At 42.6% G+C, this 26,608-nt stretch overlaps 1 protein-coding gene across 13 annotated transcripts in view; it reads left to right on the top strand.

Moving 5' to 3' along the window:
* Syt1 (synaptotagmin I) overlaps window positions 1-26,608 on the top strand; it is a 513,331-nt gene that overhangs the window by 471,588 nt on the left and 15,135 nt on the right. The gene's annotated exons all lie outside the window — the stretch shown is intronic.

Here is a 26,608-nt window from a genome sequence, read left to right as displayed (position 1 = left end):
TCCTCTAGAAGATGCCTGCCTACCACGAACTCGACAGTGAGGGGACTCTAAAGATGGGTAAAGAAGAATGCATACTAGCCTGTTAAAGTGCTGGAGAGTGGCCTGCACATGTAGGTGCATGTAGGCATGTGTAGGTGCATGTAGAACACTTTTATCTTTGTGACTCTGCCATGTATTATGGTACAGAGGTATATGTGCATGGCTGTGGAAGTCAGAAACACCTAGAACACTGTGGGTCACGACCCCTTTGGAGAAGCCAAACACTTTTTGTGATGGTTGCCTTAGATAGCCAGAAAACACAGATATTAACATCACAGTTCATAACAGTAGCAAAACTGCAGTTACGAAGCAGCCACAAACATGCTTCTATGGTTGGGGGTCACCATGTAAGGAACATAAGGAACTGTATTAAAGGGCTGCAGCGTTAAGAAGGTTGAGAACCGCTGACCTTGAGGGATGAGTTGCTGGCCCTGAGACTTAGTGTCCCCAGCTGCTGAAAAAAGGATGATAATACCTTCTTCATAGGGAACAACGGGTGACTGTTAGCTGAACTGACCTGCAGTGGGGCTTTCCACAGGCCCTGACAAGCAGTCAGGTGATTTGTATTCTTCTGTAACTTGGCCATGACTCACTGTTTTCTCTGGATTTATCTCTGGAATTCCCCTTGAGGTGATTCGGACTTGTGGCTCACTACTTTCCGTGTACTTCCCCCACTAATAGAGAAACAAAGTTAAATTTAACATCAGGAGTTATCTTAAGAGGAAAATACATTCATTTAAAAAAAAAAAAAAGGACAACTCTGATGGTTTTGAGGAAAAAAAATCACCAAACACAGAGGGGGTTCAATGGAAGAGATGGGACACAACGCCCCCCTTCCCCACTGTGGCTCTTCAGCACCAAGTGGCAGTCTCACTACGCTGTGTCCCACTTCCAGACCAGTCCAGAGGCCTGAGAAGCTGGAAAGAGACAGGAAACTTGAGTTTTACGCTACTGACCCTCATTTGACATAGCAAGATGGCTCCCCACCCACACTCTCAGAATTGGAAACGTGAGCCTGAGGAGAGTCTATCGTCTTTGCAGAACACTGCCATCGAGACAGTAGACCTCACGTCTGGTAGCTTCTCTCTATCGACAGCACAGTTGTTTTATTTATTTATTTATTTATTTATATTCAAAGTAGATGCAAGCTCCTCCAGTGCCTCTCCCTAATGTGAGAAGACCTGATTGTCTACGATTCTTACACTCAGAGCAGAAGTGCTTGCTCTCTGTTTAGCAGTCTCCAAGTGGATGCGTGGACACATGTTATGTTCTTCTTTTCCTCCCCCAGCCACATAACTACGTGATCGTGACCTCCTCCTACTGGCCCCTTCCCCTACAAACAATGGTATCTGAGCCTCGGTCCAGTTCACACTGCCTTCGAATAGTCGTTGATTCCAGAAACTCTTAAGACATGGGAATATTCTCCTGGCTGACATCCTTTGAGCCTGGCCTAGGATACTTGAGTTCAAAGCATAGGTACAGAAAGACAGTTCAAGATGAGCCATTTTCAACAGGAGGTGGCAGTAGCAGCCAGGGATTGAGCACCCTTCCTGAGCCCTGCTCACGGGAGCCATCCAGCCATCCTGACCTGCAGTTTGGCATTCTAAAGCCAAAAGGCAGAACAAGCCTGAGGTCCCCCGCCCTCCATGAGCCCCGCAACTATTCCAAACCCCGAAATTGCACGAACACGAAAGCCAAACAAGCAAAGGAATGAGCTGTGAGGCTGTTCCTAAGTCTTACTGCAGAGGACAGAAGGAGCCCTCTCGTACATCAACTGATATGGCTTCAGAAGGGTCTTGAGGAAGGTTATGAGGAGGGTCAGCAGTACAGGCTGACTGGGAAAACAAGAACTCCAGAGCCAATCCACACCCTCGATGAGACTTAACAAGGAGACTCAGCCAAACCCTCTGACAGATTAGGGAATACGGAATCTTCTTCAGAAATTCTACGAAGGGTCCAAAAAAGATAATGGCCAGAAAAACTTGGTTTGTAAATTATGATATATAAACATACAAAGATATTTGATTTTGGCTCACTTGTTGAATTTGACCCTACAGCTCCAAATTTAGCAGACAGACTGACTGACACAAGACACAGAGACACATACACACTTTCTTTCCTTCTCTCTTTCTTGCTTTTTTTTTTTTTTTTTTTTGTCCCTGTTACAAGGCCAGAAGCAGTTGGAGTGTGGACCTATTATTTCTCTGATAATTATAATTTCCCAGAGAGTTAAGGCACACAAATTACTTTGTAATAGCTTTAAATTCTTTGCTTTGTCCTCGGTCTACAATTATGCACTCGCCCGTGCTCCCGTCATTGGTTGTCCTGATTTATGAAACCTCTGTTCTCTGATCTCAGTTTTTACCTCTGCCTCCTTTAAAATGTACAGAACGTGGCCGCAAGGTCACATTTCTCATCATCACAGAGTCCCGCTCTCAGGTGTAGTCATTACCGTCTTAATAAGGTGGGCAGTTAGGCCCTCAGTAGTCTATCTCATCCGCTAGATAATTGCTCGGCCTTCGCTGTAAAACCCCCATTTTGTGCCTCGCTCTGAGTCCAGAGTTGCCATGTTCAAACATCTATTGATTTGGTGCGTGTATTAATTAAAAACTTATTTCTCGCCAGGGATGTGATAGATGAACTGCCATGCATGAGAAAGGAACATGTAATTAATCTTACCCAGTTTCACTTGTTGCAGAAACAATGTCACCAGAAAGTTTCCTGGTAACTGCCGGGCTGTTAGCACAACCTTTTCAAAATCCAGGAACCAAACAGAGCTCAGCAGTAGACCTCTTGCTGAAGAGGTGTGAGGCCCTGGGTTCAATGCCTAGCACTGGAGGAAAAAAAAATCCTGAAATGAATGTATTCATTGTAGAATCAATTATTCATTGCAGGTAGATTTATGAGGCATGCAACCATACAAAAAGGTTTTATGTTCTTAATAGAGCAAAGATCTATAATTTCTTTTTGATCTACTTTTAAACCAGAGGGACTTTAATCCACATTTAGACATACCTAAATTCTTGTGCCTGAATGGCAAAGAGATATAGAAATTTCCAGAACATCCTTATTAGCGTGGGATCACTAACTGGGCCATAGGCTAAAGCCAAGGTTCAGTTTTATTATTTCTCTTGCTGCCTTGATCATCTTTCTGCACTCATTTGGCTTGAAGGCACAGACATTCCCTGTAGATTATCTCGACTTGGCCCTGGGTGTCTGCTACACATTTTCCTTCCTAATATGGTAGCAGGAGAGGCTCTTGGAGCTCCAGCGACTTTCCCTGGCCTTGTGGAATGTGGGGAGGAAAGAATCCCACAGAGATGAAAACATTCGAATTTGCATTGATAAAGAAAATGAAAGAAAACTGAAAAGAGGGTAGATCTCTTAAAACTTTCTTTTGTTTCCTTACTCTGGATGCGTAGCCATCTCCTAATATCTCCTGTTGGTCTGTGGAGGAATTAACATTGTTCATTTATTGACCATAACGTCAGTCATGAGCCCTGAAAGAAATCGTGAGTTTTCTGCAGAAGGAATTCTAGCAGAATAAAGTTCTCATCATCATCACAGTTGAAATCCTCAAAGCATCCTAACACTCAGCGCTGCTAATTAGCCACATAAAGATGCAATCTCAGAGAGTAAGTCCCACATCCCTGAAACGGAGTAATGGATCATGCTCCGTCCTGACAGTGTACAAATTACACTGTTTGTCTTCATTCCGGATCTGTATGAACCAGTGCTCAAGAAATGACTCTGTTGCCTGCCCATGTATTGACTGCTTTACAGTTCAATACCGGTTTTTTTCTCTCCTGGTCATAAATTAGTTCAAAGAAATATTCGCTTGATAAAAATTCTTCAAACCATCTATCCCAGACTTGGAGACAGCTCAATGGTAGACGTTCTGCCTAACAAAATAAAGTCTAGGTTCAGTCTCCAACATGGACACATATCTTTCAAATTGACACAAACTAGTGTCCCGAGGAAGGAGAGACTTAATTGAGGAAATGCCTCCATCAGATTGGCCTGAGGGGCTGGCTGTCTTTGTGGCATTTTTCTTGCTTGTTGATTGGTGTGGGAGGGCCAAGCCCATCATGGATGGTATCCCTAGGGACACCATACTAGGTAGGTGGGCCCAAGGTGAATAAGAAGAGAGCCAAATCAGAAAGATGAGGCAGGGAGCTAGACACTAAGGAGCGCTCCTTCGCTGTTCCAGCCCTGAGCTCCTTCCCCTACTTCCCTCAGTGATGAACTGTTACCTAGGAGTGTAAGATGAAATAAACCTCCTCCCCAAGTTGTGTGTGGCCATGGTGTTTTATCACAGTACCAGGGAAGGACAGTAGGACAATATATAAATATGTACAGCTTGACCCCCACGCTAATGTATCAGCACTGAAGACTGGGTTTGAGTTTAGCTGGCAGTTGTTGGTGGGTGGCCCGTGTCTTTAATCCCAGCGCTGGCAGGTAGATCTTTGAGTTCAAGGCCAGCCTGGGCTATAAAGTGAGTTCTAGGACAGTTAGGGCTACACAGAGAATCCCTGTCTGGAGAAGAAAAGAAAGAAAAAAGGGAAGGGAAGGGAAGGGAAGGGAAGGGAAGGGAAGGGAAGGGAAGGGAAGGGAAGGGAAGAAAGGAAAGGAAAGGAAAGGAAAGGAAAGGAAAGGAAAGTCTGCCTAGCTTATTACAGCTGTTGTCAAAAAAAAATGGATGAAAAGAAGTCATTTAAATTCAACATGCTATGGTAAAAATATATGTGAACATATTTTTTTAATGATGTTCCAAGTGGTCTTCTTTTTTGGACAGTGAATTTCTTAAGACGCAGTTAAGTCTTCCACCTTCCTCAGCATCTGGCTTGCATGTCTCAGAACCGTGTGGCAGCCATACAAAACAGTAAGAGGGAGCAGCGCAGTGACCCTTTGCTGAATGGCCCATAGAAGACATTCACTTACGTCTCAGGGCCAGACTCTGAAGGGCCTGGGCCACAGGCAGGGAAGCATGGATGGACAGGTTCTCTTTGTATTATTGATGCACAAATGCTCAGCCAAACACTGGGCACCAAAGCTGAAGGCCAAGTGGATTCTGGAGAACGTGAGTCATCTCCTTAGCTCCCAGATATATTCATGTCTGGTTAAATTAGAAATAGTTTTCTTTGTTACACACACACACACACACACACACACACACACACACACACACACACACATGCTGTAGAAAAATCTTAAAATGTAAGTAACTAGAAAACTGAAATCAACATAAAATGTACCACATAGAGAAAAGCAAGGGTAATTAGGAGATGTATTTCCAGCATGCTTTTCATGCCTGTATATGTCTGTGGAGCACACAAAGCTTGTAATGGTTTAGCCACACGCACTGAGACTTTCTGCCTCAGACACATTTTCTTACTTTTTTTTAATCACATGTATTTATTTATTTACTACTATAGTAAATAACTAGCAAATAAATTATCTGTTGATTGATTGTGTGTATGCTTGAACGCATTTCCAACATTAGTTTGGACTACTTTACATCATTTCATATGATCATTTCATGGTTGCCTGGTTGGCTGGTTGGCTGGTTGGTTGGTTGGTTAGTTGGTTGGTTGGTTGGTTGGTTGGTTGGTTGGTTGGTTTATTTGTTTAAGCTAGTACCCTACTGTTGTTCCCCTTTCCTGTGTTATGAGCCACAACTCAGAGAAAGGCAGTGGTTGACAGCCTTCTGTAGTTCTGGGACTACAGGTGTGTGCTGCTACAAGAGGCGGAGGAAGGTGGATCTCTGAGTGAGACCAGCCCTAGTCTCCACAGAGTGAGTTCCAAGACAGCCAGGGCTCCTGTCTGAAAACAACAACAAAAGACATGACTTAGTTTTAACATCTTTTTCACTCGGTGAGTTCCTCAGTTACCTTCCTTATAAAGTAATTCTCTGATCAAGGAATTATGGGCTAGGCAGGGGGGTGGGTTGGGTTGGGTTGGTTTGGCTTGGTTTGGTTGGTGACAGGGCCTAACTGTATACTCCAGGCTGTCCTGGAACTCACTGCTCAAGCAGGACTCGAACTCATGATAATATCTCGTTTCAAGTACTGGGACTTCAGGCTTGCAGCCACCACACCTGCTTAGTAAGTGTGTGCTCGGGCTTTGAAATGTCAAATTCTCCCTCTGGAAGGGAGCAGTTTGGCCGCTCTCCATCTGAGTCTACAGCTCCGCCCAATGAGCACTGTGACACTTTATAAAGTCTTTGCCAATTCGGTAGACCAAAGTCCGAATCTCATTTCCCGTATGTCTTTGATCACGGTTGGTGTCAAGCATCCCCCCCACCTTTGCATTTAACCGCTTTTGTTGTTATAAAAAGATGTAATAAGAGAGAAAGAGTGTACAGAGGCTCAAACTTGGAAATATTAGCTCAAGCCTGAAAGAGACACATCTCTGGTTCTCTAGATAAGCTGCGAATGTGAACACATGAATGGCAGCATAAAAGAGAGGCATCCCTTGCCTTCAGGAGGCAGCCAAGAAGTGTGCCACTTGGCCACTGCATAAAGAACCACTCTACCTTTTACTCCATTGTCTATGAAGCCACCACAATCTTGGCATATGCTGCTGAGCTTGAAGGACACTGGTTTGTGCATGATTTATAGAGGTTCTCCCACCGCAGTTAGCTCCCTGGAGACGACTGTCAAATTCTCATTTCATCAGAAGAGCAGGTAAAAAATATTCCAATAGGCCTGACTTTAATTCACTTAATGAGTAAACCAGCAGCTCTGTCAGCTCAACTGCCTTTCACGCCTAATAGGATATTTCCCCTCCGATGTATAAGAGCTGAAAACAACTCTGTGCCTTTAACTATCTGGGGATGTGTCATGTTTCACTACATTTGAAACCAAGGTGACGTACATGAAGTAGCCAGATCACAACATGCCAGTCAAGTATCGTCTCCCAACGCTTGCTAGGTAAAGAATTTCAAGTACCTCGGCTCACGCGCTCTGTAAATGAGACTCATCTATTTCCCTGCTTCTAAATAAAATATTCTGCAGGCGCTATTTCTTTGCAGCTTCTTTGATTCATTTCTTGAACCCAAGAGCTAAGTAGTAAATCGAGATGTAATCGAGATAGATAGTTTGAGTACTTTAAGATAAGTCCCAGTTAGACAATAAGGGCAAAAATGTAGGTAATGGCAGAAAAAAAGAAAAAAAAAAAAAAAAAACCTGGCACACATACAAAACTAGGAAAAGCAAAAGAAACATCATCTCGTACTTGAAAATACAAAAGTTAAAATATTGACGCACACTGACCTGTTTCTCTGTAAATCAAATAATTCTTTTTCCATATACATAATAAAGCAAATATGCATTTTTTTTTGTTTGTTTCTAACGTAGGCTGGGATGTTTACACTGAGTCATAGTAGGCCCCACTGAAAATTTAGTAGGCAAGAGCACAGAATAATCCCATAGGTTTCTGAGACATCTATGGCATCTGCCCCACCTCCAAATGTCCTGCTGGAATCTACTTTACTTCTCTATGGGAGAAGCTACTTGGAGTCAAACACCATTAAATCAACATGCAAAGGAGGGAGAAACCGAATGTGGCTAATTGCATCTTGAGCCACGGTTGGTACAAATAGTTGTGGTAGGAGAATGGCTGAGCATGCCAGGGACACAAGTAATTTAGAGCAGGAGGAGTACAACTGTGTATGAGGACGAGGCAGCAGATGGAAGGGAGAGAGTGTGTGTGTGTGTGAGTGTGTGTGTGTGTGTGTGTGTGTGTGTGTGTGTGTGTGTGTATGTGTGTGTGTGTGTGTGTGTGTACACGTGTGTGTATGTGAAGGGGGTGTGCACACACGTGTGAACACTGGCAGGGTGAGAATGCACATGGATCCTTATTTGTCTCACTATTTAAAGTTGGGGCTTTGTCTTGAAGCCTGGATCTCCCAGGAGAGTCCTGCTGTTTCTCTGGAATGTCGGGATCTAGCAATTGTCCCTCCTCCTCCTCCTTTAGTGCGGAGGAAGTCCTACACCCATAATCTCCCCTTAGGAGATTAAAACATCATGCCTATCAGCAGATCTCCAGGGTAACAGAGGGAGTGCTGAGATAAGGCCAGGTAGAATGTTAGCTAACCATGAAAGGAATGCAAGACACAAGCGTAGACACAGGGCAGAGCCACAGCAAAGGTAAGCTATCCAGTATGGAAGAATGGAAAGGAGGCAGAGAGCCCTGGGGACTTCACGAATCATAGAGACTTCTGAAAGAAGGTTGTCCCTGCCATCCCAAAGGCATAAACTTCAGAATCCACAAAGTTAAGTACTGTGTCCCCTAGCAAGGACACAGTGGTGGGCCACATAGGCAAACATCTGGCCTCATCAATGACTACAGGGCCATTTTTTTTTCCGGTTCTTATTTAGGGTACCAACAGACTAGGATAATTGCCCCCTCTAAAGGCTTTTCACTTTGTTTCTGTATTTATATACAATCATTCACTTATTTATTTCAAATTCACTTTTACTTTCTAACAATAATATGTGTTCTTAGAAAAGGAGTAACAGGCTTGCCAAGGCTTTCCACATCCATAGCCAGCCCTATTATCAGAGATAATTACTGCTACACTGTCTCATGTATGTCCTTTCAGAAATTATGTATATGTATACATATGTATGTATATATGTTGTACACACACACATATACCCTATGGGAATATTCTGTGCTCTTGCCTACTAAATTTTTAGTGGGGCCTACTAAATTTTTAGTGGGGCCTACTATAATTCACTGTAAACACCTCAGCCTACATTAGAAACAAAAATGCATATACATCTTCCTTATGTGTATGGAAAAGAAATCGAATATATGTTTTATATACATATATATTACATATAGTATGTATAAATATTATCATACTCTTTTACTTGTTTCATGAATCTGTGTTCGAGTGATGTCTCTCTGATGTTGATGTGTGATGGTGCTAACATGGAGATGTTGCAAGGCAAAATTTTATTTTTACGGCAGGGCCAGATTTATATTCTCCCTTGGCAGGAAAATGAAGTGGCCCAAACCAGAAAGAAAAAGAACTTCTTATAGCAAACAAGCTAGTGACTTAAAAAAAGAAATGGAACTTTTCAGTTATTTTTATGATCTTGGGAAAGGTACATCTTATGGGCCTATGGTCAGACATTTAACATACCTTGAAACTATTTATGGTCAGTCAATTCTCAGAACAATGGAAACAATTTACAATGTGTAATTCACAAGACTATTAAGGAAGAACAAATCGAAAAAGAAACCAAGGTGACCTCTAGCTAAGGACATGATCAAAGTTTAACCTTGTTTAACTAAAGAGGAAAATGAAGTCAGCTGTCCCATAACAGCAAGAGGGATGGACTAAGGGCAGTTTGGTTGGAGGAACTTTGAGGTGCTGTTGGAAGGTACTTTTATAAAATAAAGTAACAGGCCGGGTAGTCCCACATGTCTTTGATCCCAGCATTCAGGAGACAGGCAGATCTCTGTGAGTTCAAGTCTAGGGTGAGGCACAGAGAGAGTGCCAGACACGAGAGAGCCACAGAGAAACCCAGACTTGAAAAACACAAACAAAATAACAAGTCAAGTGAAAATAATAAGATAAAACTGTCCACATCGGCGAAAAGAGGATGCTGGGCTGTACAGAAAAGAAGCACTTCCCTAAGTAGAGGCCCCACGTCAGTCCAGTGTTTTCTCACCTGAGCATGTTGGATAACTACACATACTCAGCTTCCTACTAGTCTTTGTGTGAGTTCAAGTTCACAAGAGTGCTTTCAGTCATTCACCAATATATAGATTAAATGTATGGGGCTTGGTCTTCAAAAACACTACTATTTTCAGTCTCTTTATGCACAAGAACTTTTTACAAATGCCCTGTAAATGGACACACCAAATAGAAGAGAATGTGAACTCCCAGTGTTGCCACACCGCTGTACCAAAACACGGTTCCAATTCATAATCACTGAGAAAGCAACTTTTGTCTCAGGATTTCCTGGTAGGAAGCACTGAGTTGCGCTGCCACCGACCCAGCCCTGCTGGCTTGGGTTGTAGAGTCAACCCTCTACCCCTTTGCAGCCAGAATTATAGTCACGTGGATACACTCAGCTTTCTCTGAGCTTCTCTGTTGAGCAGTTTGCACCAGTAGTGCAGCCTGACGGTGGCGTGGCGTGGCGTGGCGTGGCGTGGCGTGGCGTGGCGTGGCGTGGCGTGGCGTGGCGTGGCGTGGCGTGGCGTGGCGTGGCATAGTCCCGTCCACACTGAGCATGCATCATGTTTAGCTTTCTGACCGCCATCAGAACGTTCCATTTCTAAATCTAAGGAAAAGTCAAGTACAGAGGAAGGGAGTGGGAAGGCAGGCTTAGGGTTGTCGGGGAGGGCATCAGAAAGGACCAAGGCAGAGAGACGAATGAGGACACTAAGCAGGGAGCTGTGGGACAAACACGCATTCAGGTCTGAAGGAATAACATCCTGAAGGAAGGACAGAGAGTACTAGAGCCGTGGTTCTCAACTTTCCCAATACTGCGACCCTTTAATACAGTTCCTCACGTTGTGGTGACCCCCAGCCATAAAATTATTTCTGTTGCTATTTCGAAACTGTAACTTTGCTTCTGAGAGAGAGAGAGAGAGAGAGAGAGAGAGTGATGTAAATATCTGGGTATTCTGATGATCTTGGCCAATTGCTATGTGACCCAAAGGGGTCCCAACCCACAGGTCAGGAATAACTGACCTAGGGGTAGAGCTGCTAGCAGGGCTGGGAGGAAAGGCACGAAGTTTACCCTTGGCTGCTTTTGTCTGGTGCTCAAATGCTTCTCAGAAACGCATCTGCGATCTTCACCCACGCTCAGCTACTACGCCTGTGCCTTCCCGTGCATAATTTGCTGTTGATTAAAATCTAAGCATGGAATGGAAGTTACTGGAGTTTATCATTTCCTTACTAAAAGAATGGATAAAATAGAACTAGATAAGCCTATATTTCAAACCACAAACTGGGAAATGCCTTTCTGTTTTTAAAGAAAAGTAGCCCGGGACTCAAATTCTATTACACAGGCTCTTCGATCAGGTACAAGGAATGTGCTTTGGAAATGATGAGAGCTTCAAAGAAATATTTTTTAAAAGTTAGATTATTTGGGGGAGGGGACATAGAGAAAAACAATGTTTGAAATCCTATGCAATTGTAAATTGGAAAAAAATACAAGATTCCTGATATGTAAATGGGTGCTATTTTTGTGCCTGAGTCCCCTATGATACCCAACATACATATACATACACACACACACACACACATACACACGTACTTTTAAAAGTATAATACAAACTTTTAACCCCAGTTCTCAGAAGGCAGAGGCAGGTAGCTTTCTCTGATGATCAAACCAGCCTGGTTTACATAGGAAATTCCAGTATGGCTGGGGCTATATAGTGAGACCCTGTCAGAAAAAAAGAGTCCCTTGGACATTAAAAACAGTGGACTAATGAACCTTTTCATTCAGTTTTCCTCGCTTCTGTAATTTCTAATTAAACCTGTATTTTCCTCCTAATCTCATGTTCTTAGAATTTAATCAAAGCATAGGTGTGTGAGAGTTCGGAGTTTTGTTGGTTGGTTAGCTGCTTTTCTTCTGCTCTTGACGTGTGGTAGATTGGTAAGAGGAAAGTGTGAACGGTCATGTAGAGATGTGCCCTGTTGTTCTTCCTCCACCTCGAGCTCTGCTCGTGGAGCCTGTCCCATTCAAATGAGGGCATGCCTCCTCCTGCCCAGCCATCTTCCTTCCTACCTTGCCTTCCTCCCATCCTCCATATCAGTCAGTGGCCCACGTCATATACAAAAACATCACGATGTATTTCCTGTTTAAAATCTTTAACTGGTTCTAGTTAAGTTCCATGCTGCTAACTAAAATTCGTGAAATTCAAGTTACTTCAACGCTCTACAGTCCCTTCCTGGCCAAGGTTCTCTTAGTGACACCACATTAGTCCTCATGAGCCTTCTATTCAGGATTCATAAGATGACCGCTCTGCACAAGTAGAAGCTTGCCGCCATCTTTCCACCTGCCTTCCATGGAACCTGGAGATCATGAGCCCCTGCTCTGAAGTGCTGTTTCCCAGACCCTCTTCTCCTAGGGTCCCTGTGAAAATGAAGGCAATTCTATTTTTTTTGCACCTGCACAGGACCTGAGGCTCCCCATTCCAGACAAGTCCCTAGGTGACTCTGAAAACTCTCTGATGAGAAGATTCAGACATTATTGTCACCCAGCCCTCTGAAGAAACTGGGGATGAAGTAGATGTACTTCAAGCTCAAAGGGCCACCCGACTTGGTGGTGTTCACAGCATCTGCTAGACTGGAAGATGAGCTAAGTTCTTAGCACCCTGTTCCTTCTGGATTTTATCTTCCTAAATCACTGTCAGTATCTCCCGTGGAACCCAGCAGACAAAGAGGAAGCTGCTTGAATCCTGAGTCTTTTCAGCACTCTGCAAGCCTGCAGACTGATTCAAAGCCTCCATCCCTGTTATTACCACCGTCATCTTATGGCCTGGAAGATGCCTTCACTACCCCTCTCTGCAAAGAGTGGCTCTGGGTCTTTACAAAATGCTTGCCTTGTACACAGGAATGAACAAGGAGCCAGCAGAAGGCTTGGTCAGAGAGTTTGACCTTTAGGATGCTGGTTGGTCTGAGTAGGGAGAAGGAACAGTCGTGGAAACAAATCTCTGTCCTGGGTTTCTACCATAATGTCAAATGCAGGATAATAATGGCCTGCATCAACTGTCCCAACTGGTGCCAATGGCTCTGAGACTTGATCGGAGCCTAGTAGATAACATTTATGGACCAGCATTCAGTAGTGGAGACATGTTAGAATCAACATGGAAGGGATAATTATAAAATATGAGATATTATGAAATATCTCATATAAAATATGAAATAATTTTTAAAATATGGGACCATATCACCATTTAACTAGTTCAGACTCTGTGGAGACAGTGGTTTTCAGAATTCCTCAAGATACAACAATATGAAGCTAGAGCAGATAATTACAGATAGACATACCAATGTCATTGGTGCCTCAAAAGCCAACATCTAGCACAAACCTTTGCCACTGGCTACTTTACTCATTTTGAATAAATATATAAAATCAATAGTAAGTTCTGCCTTTCTCCCTGCTGTGTGGACTAACAATTTCAGATTTTTAGTGCAGGGAATTGAACTCAGGGAACTACACTCCTAATCGTTCTTTGACTAAAAATTTATTTCTGCACACGACCCATCACAGAGATTATGTCAGGAAACTAGGAAGTTGAAGAAGTAAGGTGCAGTAAGAAGGAAGCCTGCATTCGCTAAGAAAAACACAAACAAACAAAAACCCTCCAATGAAAGTTTTCTGCAAAGGCCCATTAACCTACTTTGCTTTCTCCCCCCCCCCCTTCCCACACTCTCCACCCCCCCCCCCCCGACACACACACACACACAAGTAACCTGTGCCTATGAATCCACCAGGGATATGGCAAGCCCACATCACCAGAAGTAGGGCAAGTATGATCATATTGGCTATAGGAGCTGAATGCCTGATGCAGAAGTTCCAGATAATGAGACTCAATTACATATCCAAGCAGACTTCTGCAGCATCAGCTGCCGCGCTACTGAATATGGAAGATGCTGTGCTGTCGACCTGCAGCGGCTCATAACTGCAACCGATGCTGACTCCAGAGCGGCTCGGGTTTTTCTAATGAAACAGTTGGTGCATAAAACAGTCAGAATGTCATCAGCACCCGTCTCCCCACCTCGGCCAAAGGAGACGTAAAGGACACACCGCAGCATGCTGTGAGCTCCTGCCTCTCTCTGTTCCTATTCTGTGGTCAGAGGTAGCTATTACATAGGAAGTCTGAGAGTACCAACATGGCAAGGATGTGTGTAGCAAGAACCACTTGCAGATTTCTGCTTGTGATTGTGTTCAGAAAAGCTGGTGACACACAGACCCTGCATCCCAGGATCCCACTGGTGTGTAACTATCATAGATATGGAACTTTGCATAAGCAGAATATTCTTCACTTGTGTTTTCTCGGACAGCAGGAAATTGGAAACAACCCAGATACCATCCTCAGAACAATTTGAGTATTTATCCATCCTAAATAGCAATCGGATTACCAAAGTTATACTACACCTCTAGACTATAATATGGAGAGTTAAGTTGCAGATTTAGAATATGACGTCAATTTTTAAGTTTGAAAAAATAATAAGATACACAAGGGTTGTGGTGCCATAGATACAGTTGAAAGCATGTAAAACCAAAACCAAGCATGTATGCAATAAGACACTCATAGGAGTGACAAATTGTGAAAAGAGACTTGAGAACCACAGAGCCCTAGTCGAGGTAATATCGCAAGCAGAAATACGCACATGGTTCTTGTTACACACACCCTTGCCACATTGGTCCTCTCATACTTCCTAAGTCTTTGGCCTATTTTATTTTTCCCCCCTTAAAAAAAAAATCCTGAAGGGGGCAGCAAATCCAGATAATTGCTGCTTGCTATGCTGCATCCTGGCTCCTGGGTACCTTGCTTCTTTGCCTTTGACTGTCTCTAAGTCAGTTGCTCTGCCACCCACTGTGTCACCCCCATCAGCTTCTGGCTGTCTCTCAGGACTGATAAATATAATGCTATCTGGAATGTTCCCTGCTGCTCCTTCAATCCACATTCCTCACACATTTCTGCCTAATGGGAAGGGAGGGAAACAGAAGCAAGCCAGTCTTGAATTAAAATTCTTTTTTCCAGTTCAAAGTCGCATAAAGGAGACGAGATGTGAGTGGACAGCCACATCTTCCTCCATTCTGAAGCAACGGCACAAAAATCTAATTAGAAGGCATCTCACACAGACACAAAGGACACTTATGTAAATTGGAGGGATGCTGAAGGGGTGGGCTGAGCCACTGCAAAGGACCAGGGGTTCCTTTCTCTCTGTTGACATTTACTCCTTTCCTTCTTAGTCACATTGTTCCTGGTTCCCCAAGGGGAGGAAAACATGTTCATTTTTAGCACACCTTCTAGAATTTCTCTCCTTTCTATTAACCTGGAGTCTTGCCACGTTCAGATTCCACCGGGCAAAGCAGAATTCAAAGATGCATTTTTTGGGAAATGGAGTAATCATAAGGACTGTAAGTGACTGGGGGATCCTGTGGAAGAGTGGGAGAGAAGAAATGTAGGAGCCAGGGGCGCCGGGGACACCACAAGAAAACCTACAGAGTCAACTAACCTGGGCCCATTGGGGCTCACAGAGACTGAACTACCAACCAGGGAGCCAGGATGGGACTGACCTAGGCCCTCTGCGCATATGTTACAGCTGTGCAGCTTGGACTTCTTGTCGAACTCTTAACAGTGGGATCAGGGCTGTCTGACTGTTGCCTGTCTTTGGGACCCTTTCCTCCTACTGGGTTGCCTTGTCCAGCCTTAATAAGAGAGGAGGTGCCTAGTCTTTCTGCATCTTGATATGCCTTGGCTGGTTGAGATCCATGGGAGACCTGCCCTTTTCTGAAGAGAAAGAGATGAGGAGAGGGTGTGAGGGGAAGCCCCAACCCCCAGCCTACAAGTTGAGAAACACTGGCTTACAGAATATTTTCAAAACGAAGTTCCTTCTATGTCTTAGACTCTTTAATATATGGATGTGTTTCCCAAACCTCTCAGGTTTAACTCAGAATAGCTGGATCTCCAAGCTGAGAAGTTGTTTCCTCTAAGAACACCCAAAGGGTTTGCGTTCATAGGTTACACACCTTCTAGAAAATTCCAGGAGAGGCAGTCTAAGGTCATCCAGGACATGAGTCCTGATCACTGTGCCCAGAAATTCAGGAGACCCAAACTAGAGTATCCTTGGCTGAAGATCTGTGATGGACTCTCTCTCTGTCTTCGTATGTTTGGTGCAGATGGCTCTCATGTTGGATGTTGTGGAAACATATAGAGAGAATATCTTGTGTGTTGTATGGATACATTAGCTGTCAATTAAAAAGCCAATGGCTTAGGAGGAAATAAAAGGTGGGACATCCAGGAGGAGAAGGAATTCTGAGATAGAGCCAGGTGCAGAAGATCTGCCCAGGAAGATGTGAGTAGATGGGTGAATGGTATCTAAGCACAGGCAACAGACATGTGACAAAATGTAGATTAAAATAAACATGTTATCTAAGTTGTGATCTAGTCAGAGAAGAGTCTTAGCTATATGGCCAAGGTATTTGTAAATACATTTTGAGTCCGAGTCTTATTTCTGGGAGCATGGGGCTGGGAGGAAAAACCAGGACCTAATGACAAGGGAAACACTTGAAGCCACACTATAGTTTGTTTCTTCCAACATGACTTGTTTTTTGGTTTGCTTGTTTGTTTTGTTACTGCTTGCGTTTGGGTTTTGCTTTGTTTTGTTTTTGTTGGGTTTGTCTGCTTAAATGCCGGGGACATGTTTTCTACCACAGACATGTTTTCAATGTTAAACACATGTCATCAATATTTCCTCTGTACTTTTTAGTCAGTAGATGTGACGATTCTTTAATGAAATCTCATCACAAGCTACTGTCCTCCCTGTCCTGTTATCAGGGCCTCTTCTGACACGTCAGCTTTCCTCCTATGAGGAGACTTTGATGTCCCATCTGTCATCTGTTGCTTCTGTTGGTTGCCTTGTGTTTGAAGGCTAGTCTGTACTTTAGCCATTTTATGTGCAGCCATGTTTGCTGCGTCATCTTATAAAATTCATTCCATCCTAGCCATGTTTTCCTCACGTTCTTTAGTCCTGCAACCTTTCCATTGTCCTAGCTCCTCTTTGAGGTTGCCGCTTTCAGAGTTTATGTTCTCATTAAGTTGATTTCCAGTACAGAGCACGTCAGAGGAATTTTGTTTTCTTCTTTAGATTATGTTTTTTTTTTAAAGTTGGGGTTTCTGTTATTCTTTCATACTCCACATCCCTTTAAAAAAAAAAAAAAAAGGAAGAGCTGCTTTTGTTCTCTTTTATTTGGGATACTTGTCTTACACATTTGGCTAATCAGTGCTGTTTAACCATACCATACTTCTTGTTCATAATTGAATGGCTCTCTCTAGATCAGCTCCTCCTTGCTTCCATTTGCATTGACTCTAACATGTTCCACCTAAACTATGTCTTAAGGAAAGAGAGATACATTCCACTTTACTATACAGACTGAGGTAGATAGGAAGAGGAAGCTCGGTTGAAACCCTGAGGGGATGCTGGCATGTATCACAAACCCCACATCTTTCCCACTCCTTCGGGGACTGGTTGATGTGTTGTATCTTTGTTGCGCAGGGAATGATGTCCAGGACACCAGGAAACCTGGGCAAATCACTTATCTACAAATTTATCCCTTGGAAATTTTGGACTAAGTCTTAAGCTTTCCTCTCAATCATGACATGCTGCCACTTGTAGGGGAACACTATTGGGGTCTTTGTTTTCTCGAGTTGTATTTTGTTTAGTTTTTCAGATACTCAACTTTTTATTGATTCTCTTTTCTAAGACACTGGGACTAAGCTATGTAAACAAATAAGACAAATGAGTTCATTTTCAGTGTGGAAACTTTCCTAACATATGGGGTCTAAAAGAAACAGCTCACTTCTGCCTAAAAGTTGATCCTCCATCCTTCAGACAAAAACAAGAACAACAATGGGAGAGTCGTTCAGGTAGCAGCCTGCAGACTTGAGAGCAACATTGAGTTCTGAAGCTTCCGTCAATTCTGCAGGAAGTCTACCCGGGACAGGCTGACAGCCAGGGTTAGGAAACGCCCTGGATCACATGGGCCCTTCTCTTTTTCTGGACCAGCATTTAGTGGGGAGAGCTGAGTGAAAGTCACATGTCCTGTTGTGTTGTCTGAGTTTGTTAGAGTACACTCTTTCCCTTACTCGGGCGCTAAGGGATTGAAGAGGCAAGAGGCCGTTTCTTACTGTTGACATTGTTTTTCAATTCAGAGAAGACGTCATGTTAAGACCTTTTTCTCTGCCTTTGCTTTATAATCTTCAACAGGAAGCAGCAACTGGTTCTTCTAATTTCTATAAACCCATGACTTACGAACTGCACATATGCAGTGGTTATAAAATAGCTCTGTCCTCAGAAGTATCTTTTAAAGACACAGACATGCAATCCTAAAGTTGAAGTGCAGTCGTTAGGCTATCTCTCAGCCTCGCTTCCTTCTCTTTAGCTGTGGAATATTTTCAAGTGGCGTCACCTGGTCCCCAAACGTGGCAAGATGGGTTCCTTCATATCTGAACATCATATGTGTTAGAGAGGTTATTGAGTTTCGTGACTTCTGACGTTCATGATTATTCTTGTACAAAGCCACAAGAGTATCCTTTGTCTTTCTTAAGTTTCTCGACCACCTATCTAGGCAGCACAGTAAGAAAAAAGAAGGAAGAGTAACTGCCTATCCCTGAATTTCTACCATCACGTGGGGCTCTGTGTTCACATTAAAAGCTCCAACTACAGAGATTCCTTGAGCTTAACCTAAGCAGTAAAGAATACATTTGTGTTTTTAGATCCTAGAGTATCAAGCAAAGCATTACCTATAAATGGTCTTCCCAGTAAGCTATTACTTGGATAACAAAGAGACTATTTGCCAAGTGCTATACGCTCTTTTTTTTTTTTTAATTTACATCCCAAACACTCCTCCCCTTCCCGGGCCCTCCTCTTAGAAACCGATGCAGATACCCACAGCCAAACATTGGACTGAGTTTGGGAACTCTTATGAAAGAGTTGAGGGAAGGATCAAAGGCCCTGAAAGGGATGGGAACCCCACAGGAAGACCAACAGAGTCAACTAACCTGGACCTCTGGGGGCTCTCAGGGTGTGAATAAGTGCTATATCTTAAGAAAATTTGGGTGGCTGTAGCTTCTTGCGTCATTATCTCGTCTCTAACATAATTTCCCACTCCAGACATAGGCTCCTCACCCAGTTGCCTTGAAAGCTGGTTACTATGGAGGTGACTACCAGTACTGTGATGACCTCTTTAGAAGAATGTCTGTGTCAGCAGAAAACAACCGCAGAGACAGCCTTGCAAAAATTCATGCTCCCTCTGAAACTGCTCCCACAAACAAATGTCAGGGATGCTGACAGTTACGAGCTGTAGATTTGTTCACAATTAGGATCTGTTGGAGGTTTCTGTAAAACTGTAGTCTAAGCCTGCAAAAGCACGGTAGGTAGTGGAAACACCAGACGCCAGCGTTGAGATGTCTCACATCTCACAAGCTGACATGCATGGCCATTGACTTAGAGCGCTAGCGTTTCTTCCATTTCCAGCCTCTTTTCTTGCTCAGCCCCTGTTTGGAGAGGATTTTTTTTTTTTTCTGGAGAAAGTGGAGCATGATTGACAGATAATTGGTATGGCCCGGGTTTCACAAACCGGCTGTTAATAACTGAAAAGCAAAGAAGGTACTCAGTAATCAAAAGTATGTCACAAAGTCAACACGCTGTCCTCTACTTGGTCCCCCATTCTTCTACAGAACATGTTTATGTGACTGGATGCAAACCTGGCCTTTTAAGTTTCTAAATGTTTTCCATTTATCATTGTCCTAATCTTTATAGTGATGGATGCTTCAGCTGATGTCGCCCTTTCGTTCTTTGGAAAATTTTCCTGGTACTACTTTGTTGTGTACTTGTAAAAATTCCAATCCAAAAAGATAAAACTTTGTGTTTAAAGAAGCAGCAAGTCATAATACCAGCCATGTGTTACCAAAATAGGTTATTGATTCCATCAAATGTTGACTTCTTTGCTTCTATCAGCGTTGAATAGGAATGGTTTTACCTAAACTGCTTTAATAACGCTGATTGCATGTGCCCTTTGCCTCCTTTATATTATTTCTTATAAGAGGCATTAAAAACACAGAGTGCTTTTCTGTGTAATCAGAGCCCATAAATGGTAGTTTCTCTTAGAACATTGTGTCTGCCCACTTATTCATTTATTTAATAAAGGTTTTTAACTACCACTTTACAGTGGCCTTCAGATTCAGTAACAAGTTGTGAGCTGTTTGAAGTGTGTTTACATCCAGCTCGGCAGGGTAAGAATTAGCCCTTTGGAAAGCAGATTTGGAATCCTAATCAGCCAGACTCATTCTGGACAAGCTTCAGAGGCAGACCTCGGCCTCTGCTGAACCGGTCTCCCTCAACTCACTTGTTCGGCAATCTCTTGGAGAGGTTTTTCCGAGGCAAACTGAGAGCTTGTCTCCCTCTTTGTCTAGCCCTCGTTCCTGGGGATGACTATGCTGAACATTTAACACTAGGGACCCTTCCCATCCTGAAGCTAAAGTGGGAAGAATGTGTACAGAGTGTTCTTAACCTCAGCCACACCACAGTTATTTAAAAAAAAAAAAAAAAAAAAACCCTAAACATTCCTCAGCCTTCCATTAGATAATTTGCATTACAAATAGGGACCATCTTCCATGTGATAAGACAGATTTATTCCTTCTTCAAAAGAACTCGTGGTCCGTAGCTGCTAGGGATCCGGTATGAGCTATTAATTCTGTCTGTCCAGAGATGCTGGATGATGGTTTTAATGTAACTTGATAACCTGTAAACCTGCTCACCCAAGCAAGTTTCTCAAAAGGCAAATGAAGAGGTAGAGTCATGTCCTAGAACAGTGATGCTTCTGTCCATTTCATGGATTCACTAGAAAGTCTAGTTAAAGTTATCGATGCCCTTCAATTATCCAACTGGTTATTTTTATGAATTCTAGTTTGTCTACAGTAGTAGCGGCTGAAGTGTTTCTAATGAGCATCTCTGAGAAGGAACTATCAGATGGGCCATTTGTTTCTGCCAACTCCCATTAGGCATCTTTTCTGTGTCTAGTGAGGAAGCGATTCCTCTGAGCTTTCCAAAGACAGCTCTGACAGGGTGATGCCATAGAAGTACCAGCAGTGTGGATAACCTCCACTCAAGACCTTTATAAACCACACAGATGCACCAGCAAATATTGTGGGATTATAAAAGGTGACACCGATTTGCAATGAGCGGTCATAACAATCCCGTGAAGACAGGATATTAGAACCGATCCATAATTAAAGATGTCTTATGTGGATGCAAAGGAGACAGAGGACCCTAGGACGATGTGTTCCACATGTCAGAGAGATGGCTGGGAAGGAGAGGAAATGGAACTCGGACAGGCTAGTAGAGATTCCCCATGTTATGTGTAAAACTTGCTACAGTGCATACCAGAGCTCCCTCTAACAAAAGAAGTGGAACAGGACAGGCCATGAGCAAACTCCATCCACGTCTCTGGTTCCATTGGAACTCAGGAGGAGATGAAAAGTCTAATATAAAACTGAATTCGTTGGTCATTAAAGTGTTTATATGTTAAGATATTAAAAACAAAAAAAATTACATAAAACCACAGATTGTGGTTTTAATTTAGAATTTCCAACCATTTGCCTTAGTAGTTTTAATCTTGTCCTTTATAAATACTAGATACCATATAGAATTCCATTTCACTGAAACTACCTTAAAGTATAATTTGGAAAATCACTTTAAGGTAATCATGGGTTTCCATGATTATTCGGAGGATAGAAAAGGCTGAGGGAAAAAAAAAGTTCAAAGGAAGACAGCCAACCAAAGACACTCTTCCCTTTCCACATAAGCATCACACAGTCCAAATGTCACTGTGTCCATGTTTGATGGCATTGCATGTTCGTATGTGGAAGGAGAAGATATGAAAGCTAATGATTTTTTTGAATAAGTGAAAGGTTACCCATTCTACTTGTTTAGTCTCCCTAAGTGGATACTTTCAAATTCAAATTATTTCCACTGAGGGAAAGGAATCTGCCAACTTGGAATTCTTCTTACACTTTTTACTGGATAAATCATTTTCAAGGAAATATGGTCTTAAGTTACCTCTTCTGTCATCTTCTCTTACCAATAAAACTGCATGTGCTTTAAAGGACAAACTTGAGGCCACGGTTGTCTGTACATCCTCATACTCTTGCAGTCTTGTTCTTCACTGATGCATGCATCACTTAGCAAAGACTTTCGTGTTCTCTACTGCATGCTGGGCCACATCAAGCCCGGGAACATAGGACTGGATAAGGAGTTCAGCAAACAATAGGAACTGGAACAAACATCTCAGGCCGGAAGGAAACGAACCGGTGACTAGCGGAATGAATTCTATACCACAAAAAGGCAGAAAAGTCAAGGAAACTCGAATAATCATTTCAGCTATCTTAGCCCCAAAGTCATCAAGGTAACAGATGCCAAAATGCCCAGGAGTCAAGGGAATGGAAAATGTGGGATAAAGCCAGCCCTAGCGTCCAATCCTCCAGGTCATTCATCACCATAGCCACTTAACCTGTGATTCTGCAATCTCACCAAGAATTAGCTCTTTTTCTTTTTTTTTCTTTTCTTTTCTTTTCTTTTCTTTTCTTTTCCTTTCTTTTCTTTTCTTTTCTCTTTTCTCTTCTCTTCTCTTCTCTCTTCTCCTCTCCTCTCCTCTCCTCTCCTCTCCTCTCCTTTCCTTTCCTTTCCCCTTTTCACTTTTCACTTTTTCCTTCCCCTTCCTTCTCCTTCCCTTCTTCCTTCTTTCCTTCCTTCATTTCTTCCTTCCTTCTTTCCTTCCTTCCTTCCTTCCTTCACTTCTTCCTTCCTTCTTTCCTTTTGTTTTTTGGACAGGGTGACTCTGTATATCCATGGTAGTTGTAAAACTCACTTTATAGACCCAGCTAGCCTTGAACTCAGAAAGATCTGCCTGGCTCTGCCCCCAGAGTGCTGGTATTAAAGGCGCCATCACACCCTGCTCAATTTTTCTAAATAAGAGCTTTAATGGCCCTTTGCTCATTTCTTGGGTACTAGGCTTCTTATATAATGTAAGTCCCCAAGATATGCAAAGTATGCAACAACAACAAAAAAATCATCACTGTGGTTTTCACTAAGATCTGAAATATTGTGTGATGGTTGATTTTATTCACAAATGTACTTCATAGGAAGCAACAACATTATCAGAGAATGATATTGCACTACGTCATTTCATTTATCTGATATCGGGTTCTATGCTGAAGCCATGGCTTATTTTTTCCTTCTCATATTATGAGGAAACTGGAGCATGAAAGTAGAAGTTATCTTCTCGATGAGAAGAGCCTTAGCCAATTTCAGAGCCATGCAGCTTTATGAAAGAGAACCATATTTCGTCATTGATGAACCAAATGAAATCTCTTATTCTGGAAGGACAAGATTCAAAAACAAAGCAAGCAAAGAAAAAAATCTTAATAACAGGCTAGCCAAGATGGCAATTCTTTTTTATACAAGACATGTACAATCTCAGACCAGAGTTGGGATAATGAGCTACAGTAATATTATAACCATTTTTAATGTCCCTTTTTCTAATGAAGAAACAAAAAACTGTGTTTTTCACCCTCTTCCAAGTCTGTGGGCTCAGGTAGGTCCCTTAGGACACAAAAAGGGTGTGTAGAGAAAGCAACTCCCTGAGACAAGACATTTCCTTTCTGAAGCTAAAGAACAAACCCGAAGACCGGACCCACTACTAAAGCATGGCAGCCATGACCTCGCCTCCTGGACGATTTGCCCAGACCTGTAGGAAGTTCTAGAAACATCAGAAACCTTTCCATCTCTAAGGCATTTCAGTCCACGGACTTCCTACTACCTAGGCAGCAGAGGTTAAGAAGATGAGTGGATATTTTGAAGCAAGTGCATGCAATAAACAGGGCTGTTGTGTGCATTGGAGCTGGTTAATCCCCTGTAAGAATTAGATGACACTTGGATAACAACCCTGTCAACAGCATCCACCCCACCTAGGCTTACGGCATGTGAGGATAGCTCCGTTCACAGCTGCTTCTATTTGTACTTGTTTGCATTGCCTGGAAGCTGGCCTTATGCACATACCAAGTGGCATTCATTAGTCAAATTGCAGATTCTTCAACATCCTAGCACATCACCAAGTAACTGTATCACACCTGCATTTTATTAAGTGAAAGTGTTTAGGTTGTTTTCAAATGTATCCCATTAAGGGCCTTTCTTTCCCTCTGTTATGAAAGACCAAGCCAAAGTCGCCCCAAGGCGGGGGAGGGGGGGTGCGGGGGGGGGGGGAGTTCCAAGCCAAATGTGTTGTTTGGAATTTTGTTTTCCTTACTGAATCATTGGACCATTTCTGTTTTGGATTTTGGTTAGTCAGCTCCTACAAACAGTTTATCCTTGGTCATTCCACCGAACTCTTTGTAGCCATCCAGAAAGCACCAAACTACTTTATCTACTCGTGAGCGATTTCCCTAAGTACAAGAGAAATAAGCTTGAGTTATAGTCGAAGAACTCATCTCTAAAAAACTGAACATAAAAACAAACAAAAGAAACCCCAGCAGATCATTTCAACATCCTGTACTCCCTCCCCCGTACCCCCTCCAGCTCAGCATGCTCATCGCTCTCTTATTTCATAAGAAACCCACTGATGGAGCCCCCTCTCTGGACTCTTTTCTCCTCCACTTTGTGTCTGTGAATCCCCACGTTGTCACTCAGGAAGCTTGCAGTCACATAGAAACCATTAGACGGTCCTCAAAGTGAGAGTTGGAATGCGGTGGTTTCCACCACCACCGTTTAAAGAGGAAAAAATGCTCTCCATTTAATTCGTAATAGTGTTTCTGCCTGGGTGCTTTTTTGTCTCTTCAAAGCATGCTGCCACCATTAATGAACAAAATCAGCCTTTGCTATTTTCTGATCTGTCTCATTAAAATGGGGTTGGTTTGCTCTGTGGTAGTCACTTATGTAATGTTGTTTTCTTCTAGTGAGCCTTGCACTTAACTAATGTAAATTCATTTTTAAATTATATGCTCACATGGAAAAAAAATTCCCCAGAATATATTTTTAATGTTACAACCTTACTATAGCATTGTAGGGAACATTTTAATCTACACAGACATTTTAAACTAGAGAGACACATGAAGTCTTATAGTCTTCTCCAAATGCTTATAAATTATTTATAAAGATCCCCTCAAGTAAATATGCTGAAACTGCCAGTGATGGAAATGGAAATTGTTCGTTCTTTGGGCCTGATTACTATTTAATTATTTGTATACTATTAAATAATTGGCTTACTGATAGAACCAGGCTTACTCAGTAAGTGCAGAAGAGGAAAAAATAAACTGCACTTGGAGAAGAAATGCTGAATCCTAAATTTACTATGTTGAACTCTACAGGCTCTTCCACTTGTTGGCCACTGTAGACAATATTCGGTGGTCCATTCCCAGGAACCTGCTTGAATATGAGAAATGCCTCTGGTCCAATACCCATGTCTACATTCCCAAGTTTAGGCAGAAGTCATTGTTGAAACTCCATAAACATCCAGTGGTCCCCTCTCATCTTCCAATGCACTTTTGGGTAAAACCTTTCTGAATCCTGTTGAGAGCCGTCCTCTCTTCTGCTCTTAACACTGAACTTTAAATGGAGAAGTTGCTACATCCACTCCAAAAACTATGTCAACTTGGCCCTTTCTCCTTATTCATTTGAAGAGGGACCTAGGACTTAGATCCAAGCTCAGCTGGATCACCCCATTTAGCATGTGGATTTGAGAGCAAGATTTTACCTCTGCTGTCCAATCAGAGTCAAATTGGGCTTGCTGGGTAACTCCATGTGTAGACTCTTTACCCTTGAATGGTATTTTATGATCATACGAGATGCAGCTGGTGCTGCTGTTTGTATTTGGAACAAGAAAACGTAGAAAGGCCGTCAAGGCTACCATATAACAACATAGAAAGGACAGCAGAGATATGGGCAAAGCTGGCTCCTGCTGACATCACTAAATTTATATTACCTATGGACCCCACTGAACTGCTGTGATAAGGATAGCCCACAATACAAGACAAAAGGACAAGATTTCTTTTTCTAGTTTCTTCTTGTCCTTCCTTATATCCATATATAAGAGTGTGGCCATGACAGGTTGGCAGTTTGGGAGGAGGATACAGGATCTCCCTGCCTTGTTGTCTTGCTGTCCCAGTATACTGCTGTCTTTACTTTGGTGGAGCTTGGTCAAGGTAGCTCCCCTACCCACTCATCACAGGAGAGAGCAAGAGTGGATTCTATGGTGGAGTTTGTGAACTTCATCTTTTCTGTTGTGGTTTATCCTATATGTTGTAGGATGCTTAGCAGAATCCCTGCCCTTATCCCCTAAATCTCCATAGCATCCCTCCTTTTCTCTGTGGTGACATGAGAAATATATTCAGACATTTCCAGGGTTGGAGGTGGGGTATGCCAGGTAGGGACTGAGGGATGCTGGGAGAATATGGATTCCAGATCTGCTTTGGTACATAACATAGGCATCTTCACTGTTTTTTTTTCTAGATCTGAAACCAGGGTGTCATAGAAGATTTAGAGGAAATGGATGTAGCTGGGTACATTGGTTCTCACTTTAAACTTCAGGGGTTCTATTACTCAAAAACAAGTAAGAAAAGATATCCTGCCATAGAGCCCCACTTCCAGACTTTTCTATCTTATAAAGTCTACTATAAGGGAACTTCTCATTTAAACTATTTAGCAATGATTATCCAATCACTTGAGCCCAAACTGATATGATTATCACATCCAGTAATATAAGTTGAATTCAGTGACCATTATCCAAAGAATAATGGATAAAAGGAATAATAT

This window comes from Mus musculus, chromosome 10, assembly GCF_000001635.26.
Source record: "Mus musculus strain C57BL/6J chromosome 10, GRCm38.p6 C57BL/6J".
In the NCBI taxonomy this organism is placed as follows: Eukaryota; Metazoa; Chordata; class Mammalia; order Rodentia; family Muridae; genus Mus; species Mus musculus.
The sequence above is the reverse complement of the archived record's forward strand: the minus strand, read 5'-3'. Positions and strand labels throughout refer to the sequence as shown.